The sequence below is a fragment of the Vipera ursinii genome (assembly GCF_947247035.1).
Source record: "Vipera ursinii genome assembly, chromosome: 1".
Lineage (NCBI taxonomy): Eukaryota > Metazoa > Chordata > Lepidosauria > Squamata > Viperidae > Vipera > Vipera ursinii.
The window spans coordinates 301,221,150-301,231,124 of NC_139512.1; positions in this window are offsets into that span (position 1 = coordinate 301,221,150).

Below are 9,975 nucleotides of genomic sequence, written 5' to 3' on the forward strand. Positions count from 1 at the left end.
CAAAAAGGACTGCCGAGGGCAATGCATCCAACCTGGCTAAGGTGAAAGCTTTACGAAATTTCAAAATTGTGATGGAAGATAAATAAGAACCAGGGAAAAATCCTTCTGGAAGCAAGTGACAAATATTGGAGTGTGACACCTTACTTAGATTTGTTTGGAGATCAATATCCCAGATTTGTTGTTTCAAGGCAGTTCTAGCATTATCAAAACCTAATGAACACAGACCTTCCATAGAAAAGCCCAGTGATTTAATTTTATCTAGGGCTTTTTTCCCCACACAATTTAAAATGGTCAGTGAGTGATGCTGAACTGGGACCGGCAGTAACAAATGAGATAGCAATACATCAAGACTTTCAATCACAGTCGCTAATTTATAAGCAGACAGATAGCACCAGGCACACAGCTTTAAACTGCATCTTAGATGAGGGAAAACTATTGGGGCTGTATAGAGCCAATGAATACAAAACTGTATAGAGCCAATGAATACCCCTCCTAAAAAGTTGAGTTCCTTGCTTGCCAGTGACCCACATTTTGCTACCTATACTTCACTGCTATCACAACTTCATTGACAGAATTACAGCCTCCTCTGCCCTGTTACCAGGATAAATTAACAAAAACTGCCTCCCAAATTATTTAGAGGCTGTCCAGCAAAGTTTCTGAGAATTAATTTCTAAATGTAAACCATAACAAGAATCCTGATATACAATATATAAATAAAAATAAGTAATGAATTTGGTTCTTACGTAACATTTAAATACAATGATTTACATGATTTACAAGTTACTATGCCAGTTTCATGCACTGCACCATACCAAATGGAAATGACCTCACAATACTTAGAAACTTAATTTCTGTATAGTATTTGCAATCTGATTCCGTAAAAAGCAGAATTAGCAGTTTGATTTTGGCAGCTGATGTCTGCTGCCCCCTGCTGTCCAGCTAATTATGAAAAAAATTCATAGAAAATACTTATTTTGGGATGAGACATAAATTTGGGTAGTCATTTTAGTGACCAAAATTATATTGGGTAAGATTACTATTCTCTGTAAGTGTGATGATGGTTCTTAATCTGTTATGTACTTTTCAAGAAAAAATGGCTTCCTTATATTTTGCATATTTCTTACTTGAAGAAATAGAGATTATAAATACCTTTAATGATTTCCCCCCATGGAACAAAATCCTATCATAGTTAAAATGATCCTGCTTAGAAGAAGAGTTGATTAATAAATAGGTAGCACCATCATCTATAACTTCATGCCCTTCCAACCTTAAAAGCTCTGAAAAAGAGAGATCAATCCATCATACAATGGCAAATGTAAAAGAAGGGGAACAAAGGTAAGACCTGTAACATGGATTAAATCAAACTAATATTAAATGCACAGTTGTAAATGATACATGTCCTTCTAGTTCTGTAAACTACAAGAGGATTGAACATAATAAATGACAACTAAGCCAGTGATCTATATGTAGCTTATCCATCCTAATGGGGAATTACCGTATTTTCCGGCGTATAAGACGACTGGGCGTATAAGATGACCCCCTACATTTCCTGTTAAATTATAGGGTTTCGGCTATACTCGCCGTATAAGACTACCCCTCTTCCAACGCACACCAAATAAAAATTTAAAAACATAGGATTTGATTTTAATATGGTAATTTTAATTCAAATGCTTATGACATGCAGGTACTTAGTAGGAAAACTGTCACTTATAAACATAAGGCTGTTTGTCATCAAACATGTAAACATAAAACAGTGCAAGTGGATTAAACTTACTACTACTACTACTACTACTACTACTACTACTACTACTACTAATAATAATAATAATAATAATAATAATAATAATAATAATAATAATTTGAAAGGGACCTTGGAGGTCATCTAGTCCAACCCCCTGCTAAGGCAGGAAACCCTATACCATTTCAGACAAATGGCTGTCCAGTCTCTTCTTAAAAACTTCCAGTGTTGGAGCATTCACCACTTCTGGAGGCAGGTTGTTCCACTGGTTAATTGTTCTAACTGTCAGGAAGTTTCTCCTTAGTTCTAGGTTGCTTCTCTCCTTGACTAGTTTCCATCCATTGCTTCTTGTCCTGCTTTCAGGTGCTTTGGAGAATAGCTTGGCTCCCTCTTCTTTGTGGCAGCCCCTGAGATATTGGATCACTGCTATCATGTCACCCCTCACCCTTCTCTTCGTTAAACTACACATACCCAATTCCAGCAACCGTTCCCTATTTTCCTAATTCACTTTTTCACTTTTCTAATTCACTCTAAAGCTTTCCCTGCGCAGAGCCTTAAGTAACACCAGCTGCCTGCAATTAGTGCAGGTTCCCATCCCACCAGGCTCAAGGTTGACTCAGCCTTCCATCCTTCTGAGGTAGGTAAAATGAGGACCCAGATTGTTGGGGGCAATAAGCTGACTTTGTAATAATGCCGCTTGTGGGGGGGTGTGAAAGCCCTAATAAGCAGGCATATATATAGAATGAAGGCTATTGCTAAGCACATTGATTTGTGCTTTAAATTGTAAGCCGCCCTGAGTCTTCGGAGAAGGGCGGGATATAAATGGGATTTTAAAAAAAGACCAAATGGGAGATCCACTCCAGGTTTTCCAGCCAACCCGCCCAGTTCCTGAGTCAAATGTGTCCTTAGAGCTAAGCAGCTGCTCTGACTGCTGCATTCCCCACCTGCCTTTCAAGTTGGGATAGACTACAGCTACTCTTCAACTTTAGAAGGAAAGACGCCCAGACCCCAGCCTGTAAAAAATCACAGACTGCAGCTTCTTCTCCAATTGGTCCCACTTTCCCTGCGCAGACTAAATGGGAGAGCCGCTCCAGGTTTTCCAGCCAGCCCTGTCCGTAAAGTTTCAGCACCCGGCGTATAAGACAACCCCTGAATTTTGAGAAGATTTTCATGGGTTAAAAAGTCGTCTTATACACCAGAAAATACGGTAAAAACAAATAGAACAACAATAATTTATTTATTTTTATTTTATTAAATTTATATACTGCCCTATTCCCGTAGGACTCAGGGCAGTTTACAGGGAAAATTAAAAGCATAACATACAAAAATTAAAATCAGTTAAAACAATTAATTAATTCAAGTCCCTGAAATTTAAAACCAAAACCCAATTAAAAATTAAAACCCCTCAGTCGGGCCAGACAGCTCAAAGAGCCAGGTTTTCAGGTCCTGGTGAAATGAACGAAGGTCGGGGGCAGTCCTACGTTCCGTGGGAAGTTGGTTCCATAGGGCCGGCGCGCCCACAGAGAATGCTCTTCCCCTGGAAATAACCCACCGGCATTCATTAACCGGCAGTACCCTGAGAAGGCCCTCACTCTGGGAGCGCACAGGACGATGGGAAGTTGATGCCGGCAGTAGGTGTTCCCTTACATAATCCAGACCCAAGCCATTTAGGGTTTTATAGGTCATTACCAGCACCTTGAATCTCACCCGGAGGGCAACCGGAAGCCAATGCAGCTCGCAGAGAAGAAGTGTTACACGGACGTATCGGGAAACTCCCATCACAACTCACGCGGCTGCATTCTGCACCAGTTGAAGTCTCCGAGTGGTCCTCAAGGGCAGCCCCATGTAGAGAGCATTGCAGTAGTCTAGCCGGGAGGTCACGAGTGCATGGGTGACTGTGCGTAGGGCATCTCGGTCCAGATAGGGCCGCAGCTGGTGCACTAGGCCACAGGTCTGCAACCCACGGCTCCGGAGCCGCATGCGGCTCCCAGTCCTCTGCCATGTGCAGTCCAAAAGAAATGGGACTATAAAAGTTCAATTAATTCAAATATGCAGTGTAGGTGCATATCTCGCTTTGGCTCCACTCTTCAGTCAAACCCTGTTCTGCGCATGCGCGCATGTACGCACATGGGAACACAATTTTTGCAGCTCCCAGTTTTTCCTTTTGTGAGGGAACTGGTTCTGAGTGGCTCTTTCACTGTTTCAGGTTGCTGACTCCTGCACTAGGCGAACCTGGGCAAAAGCCCCCCTGGTCATGGCTCCTATATGGTCTTCAAAGCTGAGCCATGAATCCAAGAGGACGCCCAAGTTGCGAGCCCTATTGACGGGGGGTAACACCTCACCCCCCATCATTAATGATGAAACATCCTGGCTAACCCAAAATGCCGGTATGCACAGCCACTCAGTCTTGGCAGGATTGAGACGAAGCCTGTTTCTCCCCATCCAAATCCGGACTACCTCCAGGCAATGGGACATCACGTCGAGTGCATCACTGGGTTGGTTCGGGGTCGAAAGAAAAAGTTGGGTATCATCAGCGTACTGATACCCCACCCCGAAACCACGAATGAGCTCGCCCAGCGGTTTCATGTAGATGTTGAACAGGAGGCGAGAGTGGACTGACCCCTGAGGGACTCCACAAATGAGAGACCTTGGGGCAGACCTCTGCCCTCCCATCAACACCGACTGCGAGCGGCCCAGGAGATAGGAGGAGAACCACTGTAAAACAGTGCCTCCCACTCTCAACCCCCTGAGACGCCGCAGTAGGATACCATGGTTGATGGTATCGAAAGCCGCTGAGAGATCTAATAGGACTAGGACAGAGGAACATCCCCTGTCCCGAGCCCACCAGAGATCATTCACCAGCGCGACCAATGCCATCTCCGTGCTGTACCCGGGCCTGAAACCCGATGGTACGGGTCAAGATAATCAGTTTCCTCCAGGAACAGAGGAAGCTGATGCTCCACCACACTCTCAACAACCTTTGCCAAAAAGCGGAGGTTGGAGACCGGACGGTAGTTATTTAAAACAGCCGTGTCCAAGGCAGGCTTCTTGAGGAGGGGCCTCACCACCGCCTCCTTCAAGGTGGCGGGAAAGATGCCCTCCTTCAAGGAAGCAGTTATTACTGCCTGGAACCAGCCTCGTGTCTCCTCCCAGGCTGCATAAACCAGCCAGGAGGGGCATGGGTCCAGTAAACAAGTGGTGGAGCTCAGTCTCCTGATGATCCTGTCCATGTCATCAGGGGAAACAGGGTCAAACTCAGTCCAGATAACATGCTCAAGACCGCTCGATTCCTCCATGTCAGACTCTGCCCAGTCAGAGTCCAAACCGGTCCGGATCTGAGCGATTTTGTCCACCAGATGATGACTAAAGTCCTCAGCCCACCCCTGTAAGGGTTCCTTCCTCATCTCCCGATCAAGGAGAGAGCGAGTCACCCTAAACAGGGCAGCCGGTCGATTATCTGCAGATGCGATGAGGGCAGCGAAGTAATTAGACTTCGCCGTCCTCATCACCGCGAGGTAAGACCTTGTGAAGGCTCTTAGTCGCAATCGGTCAGATTCAGACTGGGTGGACCTCCAACCGCTCTCTAGACCCCATCTCCGACGCTTTATCTCCCGGAGCTCCACAGAAAACCATGGGGCCCAACGGGATCTGTGCCAGGTCAGGGGTCGCAAGGGTACAACATGGTTGAGTGCCTCAGTGGTAGCCCTTTCCCAGGCCTCCACCAAGGCATCGGCCAGGCTGTGAGTGAGGGAGATAGGTAAAGATCCAAGCGCCATCTGGAACCGTTCTGGGTCCATTAGGCGCCTGGGGCGGAACCACCTGACTAAGTATGTATCCCTACTGCCATAATAGGAACATTTCAAAACACAAGTGTTATTCCACAGATTCCAATATATTGGCTTTGAAGATAGTGGTATGTTGAAAATACAGAATTAAGGCAGGACACCTTTAAATAAAGTTTAGTTTAGTTCACCAATAACATAGCTATTGGTTTGATATGGGATATGGAACATCACCTTGCCTGGATAGGAATTTGTGCCCCATGAGTAATTATGCAATTTCCTCAGAAGAAAATTGTGTATAAATGTTTCCTAAAACACAAGAAAACATTATATCAAATGTCTCTTTGCCATTCTTGCCTAACACCATAGATTCTAAAGACACAACATTATTCTGGAAAGTGGTAAATGCCAATTTGAATGAAGATAAGAACAATGCAGAGATTTGAGTGACCAAAAAGGAATGGGTGATCCATTTATATTTGATGGCTCCCCATCCTACCGCACTCCAGTTAATTCTCCAATTAATCTAAAACATTGTGGCCCCCTGGCTCTTTAAAAGAAATTGAATATCTGATCCTGGATTTATTGTCTCATGGAAGCCTATTTTGGCTAAACTACTTAATAGCATTAATTCTTCTGGCCTTCCTTCCCAAGTAGGAAAGTAGGAATTCAAGCATAGTGATCCCAATATACAAAAATGGAAGAATGTACTTGCCCCGGAGAAGTATAGACCAATTAGTCTGCTTAACATCATAGCTAAAATTTATGTAAAATATCTAGCTAATAAATTCAAAGATTGAATCTTTGATAACAATGTGCTTGCAGAGGAACAGGCAGGCTTTAGAGCAGTATATTCAACAATTTATTATCTTGTATTGCAATATCTGATAAATAGGAATATAAAACACAACCACAGCATTTAGCAATAGCAATAGCACTTAGACTTACGGTATATACCACTTCACAGTGCTTTACAGCCCTGTGCAGTTTACAGAGTCAGCATATTGCCCCCAACAATCTGGGTCCTCATTTTACTGACCTCTGAGGGATGGAAGGCTGAGTCAACCTTGAGCCGGGAAGGATCCTGGCAGTGAGCAGTGAGTTAGTCTGGAATACTGCATTCTAACCATTGCACCACCACAGGTTGCATGTAGCCTTTTAATTTTTCCTGCAGGTTTTGATTCTATTGATAGAAACAAACCATGGATTAAGCTAGATCAGCTGAATTTGGATACAAAGCTAATATATACAAATGCACAAATTCAGTTTAGATTCACCTGAGTATAGCACCTGAAAGATATCAAGACTTTTAAAGTGGTGAAACAAGGATACGTACTTAAACCTTTACTTTTTAATCTATACTTTGCCAAGAAAGTATTGTGTTCCATAAGTCTGTTTAAAACACAATCTAGGTATTTTATATTCTATTGATATTTTGATATTTTGACATAACTGCACAGAACTGTAGATAACATGTTTGCTACCCATATTTAATGGTTATTAGTAGTATAGCACACTTTTACCACCTACGTGAAGACCTAAAACTGGGAAATAATTTTTTTCCTTCTCTCATCCATCCAAGAAACAAGGTCTGTTTTAGCTCATTATTTAATATTCTGATTATGTTCCGCTTTGACCCACTTTCTTAAAACTAACCCATTCTTAGTGTGGATTGATGAATTCCTTCTGTTTCATTTGGTTGAGAATTATGCCAATATATGTCCCTGGATCCTGATTGGAAATTTAATGGGGAAAGGATGTTAATAGCTCCTCCCCAGAAGACACTGCGTTCGGCACTGAAAAAAGAATTCAGTCTGAGGAGATTTTGATTGGCTGAAAAAGGCGGTGACCCATCCTGTTTTCCCTTTCCCATGTTAGGCATTTAAGCCTGAGGTAAATGTAGCATGGAGGAAGTTTCCTGTTTTCTTAATAATTAGATGCTGCTAAATATGAATCTTCATTAGTCTTTGGCTCAAAGACACTCTGGAGGAAAAACAAATTAAAACAAACATAACACAGGCCTAATTTGACCATTTCAAGCCCTTTACTGTGACAAGTATCTTTATTATTTTGGGAAGGCCGCCATTTTAATGTGTATATTTAGCAAGGAAGGGGCCACTTCTGAAATTATTTCTGCGCCTTTCAGCACTCCTATTTTCTACAGGGTGAATACCAGGTATGAAGAGAATATTTTCCTCTTTAAAATATTAGGGAGAGCTTGTTTTTTTAATCTCCTTAAGGTGTTTCAGGTAGGGGGAATTCTAGGGTGTCATTACTTATAAATAATACTAATTACTTACACAGGATTAGGTGCCTGTGTGTGTTAGGCCATTTGTGAAATAATCTATGCATTTGGGAACAAAGAATAACAAGAAGCAGCAAGCTGCATCCACAGAGGGCCTCACAAGCTTGAAGGATACAAGTTAATACATATTACAGTTTCATAGGTTTTTTTAAAAAAAATAACCAGTTACTAACCCCAACACTGAAACACATTTGAAAAGGCAAACAATAGCCACAGCTGAATTATTTTTCCAAGTGGTGTTTTCAAATCAGCAGTCATAAAAATGGTACAGGCTGAGATTCATTTTTTTATTAATCCTATAATAATAGATTATTTTATAGTGTATTTGCATGATAGATCCCATGCAAATGTACTCTCCTCACACTTTTTTATTGCTAAAGGATTCAAAAGGCAATGGAGCTAAAAAGATGATGAGTTAAATAAATAGTCACTAAGAGTGTCTTGTTTCATATTTCTGGGATTTAGTTGGAATAGAACAAAAAAGTGTTCTGCAACAAAGGCAAGGTTTTACTTTGGAGAGTGCATTTCTGACTTAGTAATGTCATTTTAATATTGATTAAACTATGTTGATAGCCTTCTTGCTATCTTTTTGCTTGTGCCAACCTTCTAATTTTTTAAATTAATGTTAACACAGAAATGAGAACTGTCTTTTAGAAAGTTAGTAAACTACAATTCCCAGTACTTTTAGTTTCACAAGATGTCAGGGAAGTTACCTGTTCCCTATTCTGAAATCAAGGTACAGAAAAGTTTACTGCAGTATGAAAGACCTCAAATTAACAAAAAGAAGAACGAGAGAAAGAGAGAGAGAAAGTATGTAAGGAGAAAATTATATTTTTTATTGGAAAAGAAACATTTATTTTTCATGTTTATATTTTGCAGCTTTTGTTTACCTAGTGGTTCAGTTCTATTGGCAGGAGATAAGGTAAGCAGGACACCGTGGTGTAAATTCATTTGAATCTAGATAAAATATTCCTAAATACTTATCATTTTCATATGTCTTTAAGCCATAAGGAAGTAATTCAGGAACATAATTAGTAGTATTACATACTATGAATTATAGGCTTTTCTTGTCATAAAGACAAGAGTTTAGTCATTTAATTATTAATCATGTTCTTTAAATACATATGGCTGTGTTTCCATAATATAATATGCCAAAAAACAGAACTGTTAACAAACAGTCATGCTGCCTGTTGTTTGTTTGTTGGGGGTTTTGTTTTTGTTTTGGTGGTATTTGGCTCTGAAATTCTGCTTCTCAGGCTTATTGTGTCATCCAGATTTAAAGCAGGCAACATTTTGATTTACGAGAATCAAAGTTATGCTTTTTGGTATGAATTTGGATGACATTGAAAATTTAAAAGATCTGTAGCAATTGTAACAAAATAAGTTGACAAAGAACATGTGTTGCTTTTGGTTTATTATTCATGCCAGTGTAGCCTATATAACAATTACTATTTCTTCTTAAATTGATGTTACAATTATTAAATTTTCCTTATGGGTATATTGAAATCAGTATTTATATTTAAATTAACAATTTTAAGACAACACATATGCTTTATAATCTATTTTTGATCTTAGTTTAAAAAAAAAAAGATTTGTAGAAAGGGCAGGGCATTCCATGAGAGGGGTCTTTCCCAGCGTGGTATTGCCCAAATATATTGAGGAGACAACTCAAAATTTGAGTGGGAATTCTGAAAACTCAGTCCTGAGCTGTCCAGGGGAATTAAACTGAGTAAAATTAGGAGAGGAAGGGCATATAGACAACAAAGTTAGTTGGCTTGTTCACTTTTTTCATGTCAGTAACAATCTACATAAGGACATGAAAACTATGCATTATTAAAATTTAAATTTCATCTTGTAAAATTTGTTCTTATTTGAATGATTTACAATGACTATGCATTTTGTTCGAAAATATAATCATATAGACTTACCACCACCAAGAACATGGGTAATTCTGTTTTCAATTTAGATTAGGTAATTGAATAGCAAATTAGCATATATCAAGATAGCATTGATAATATTAGTGGTGTCATCATTGTCCAAACTTATAATTACACCAACTAATAACTGTTGATTTGATCAATATAATTAGCTTAAGTTACTCAATGACTTTTTATATGTAGTAACATTTTAAAATATCAAATACTGTAGTA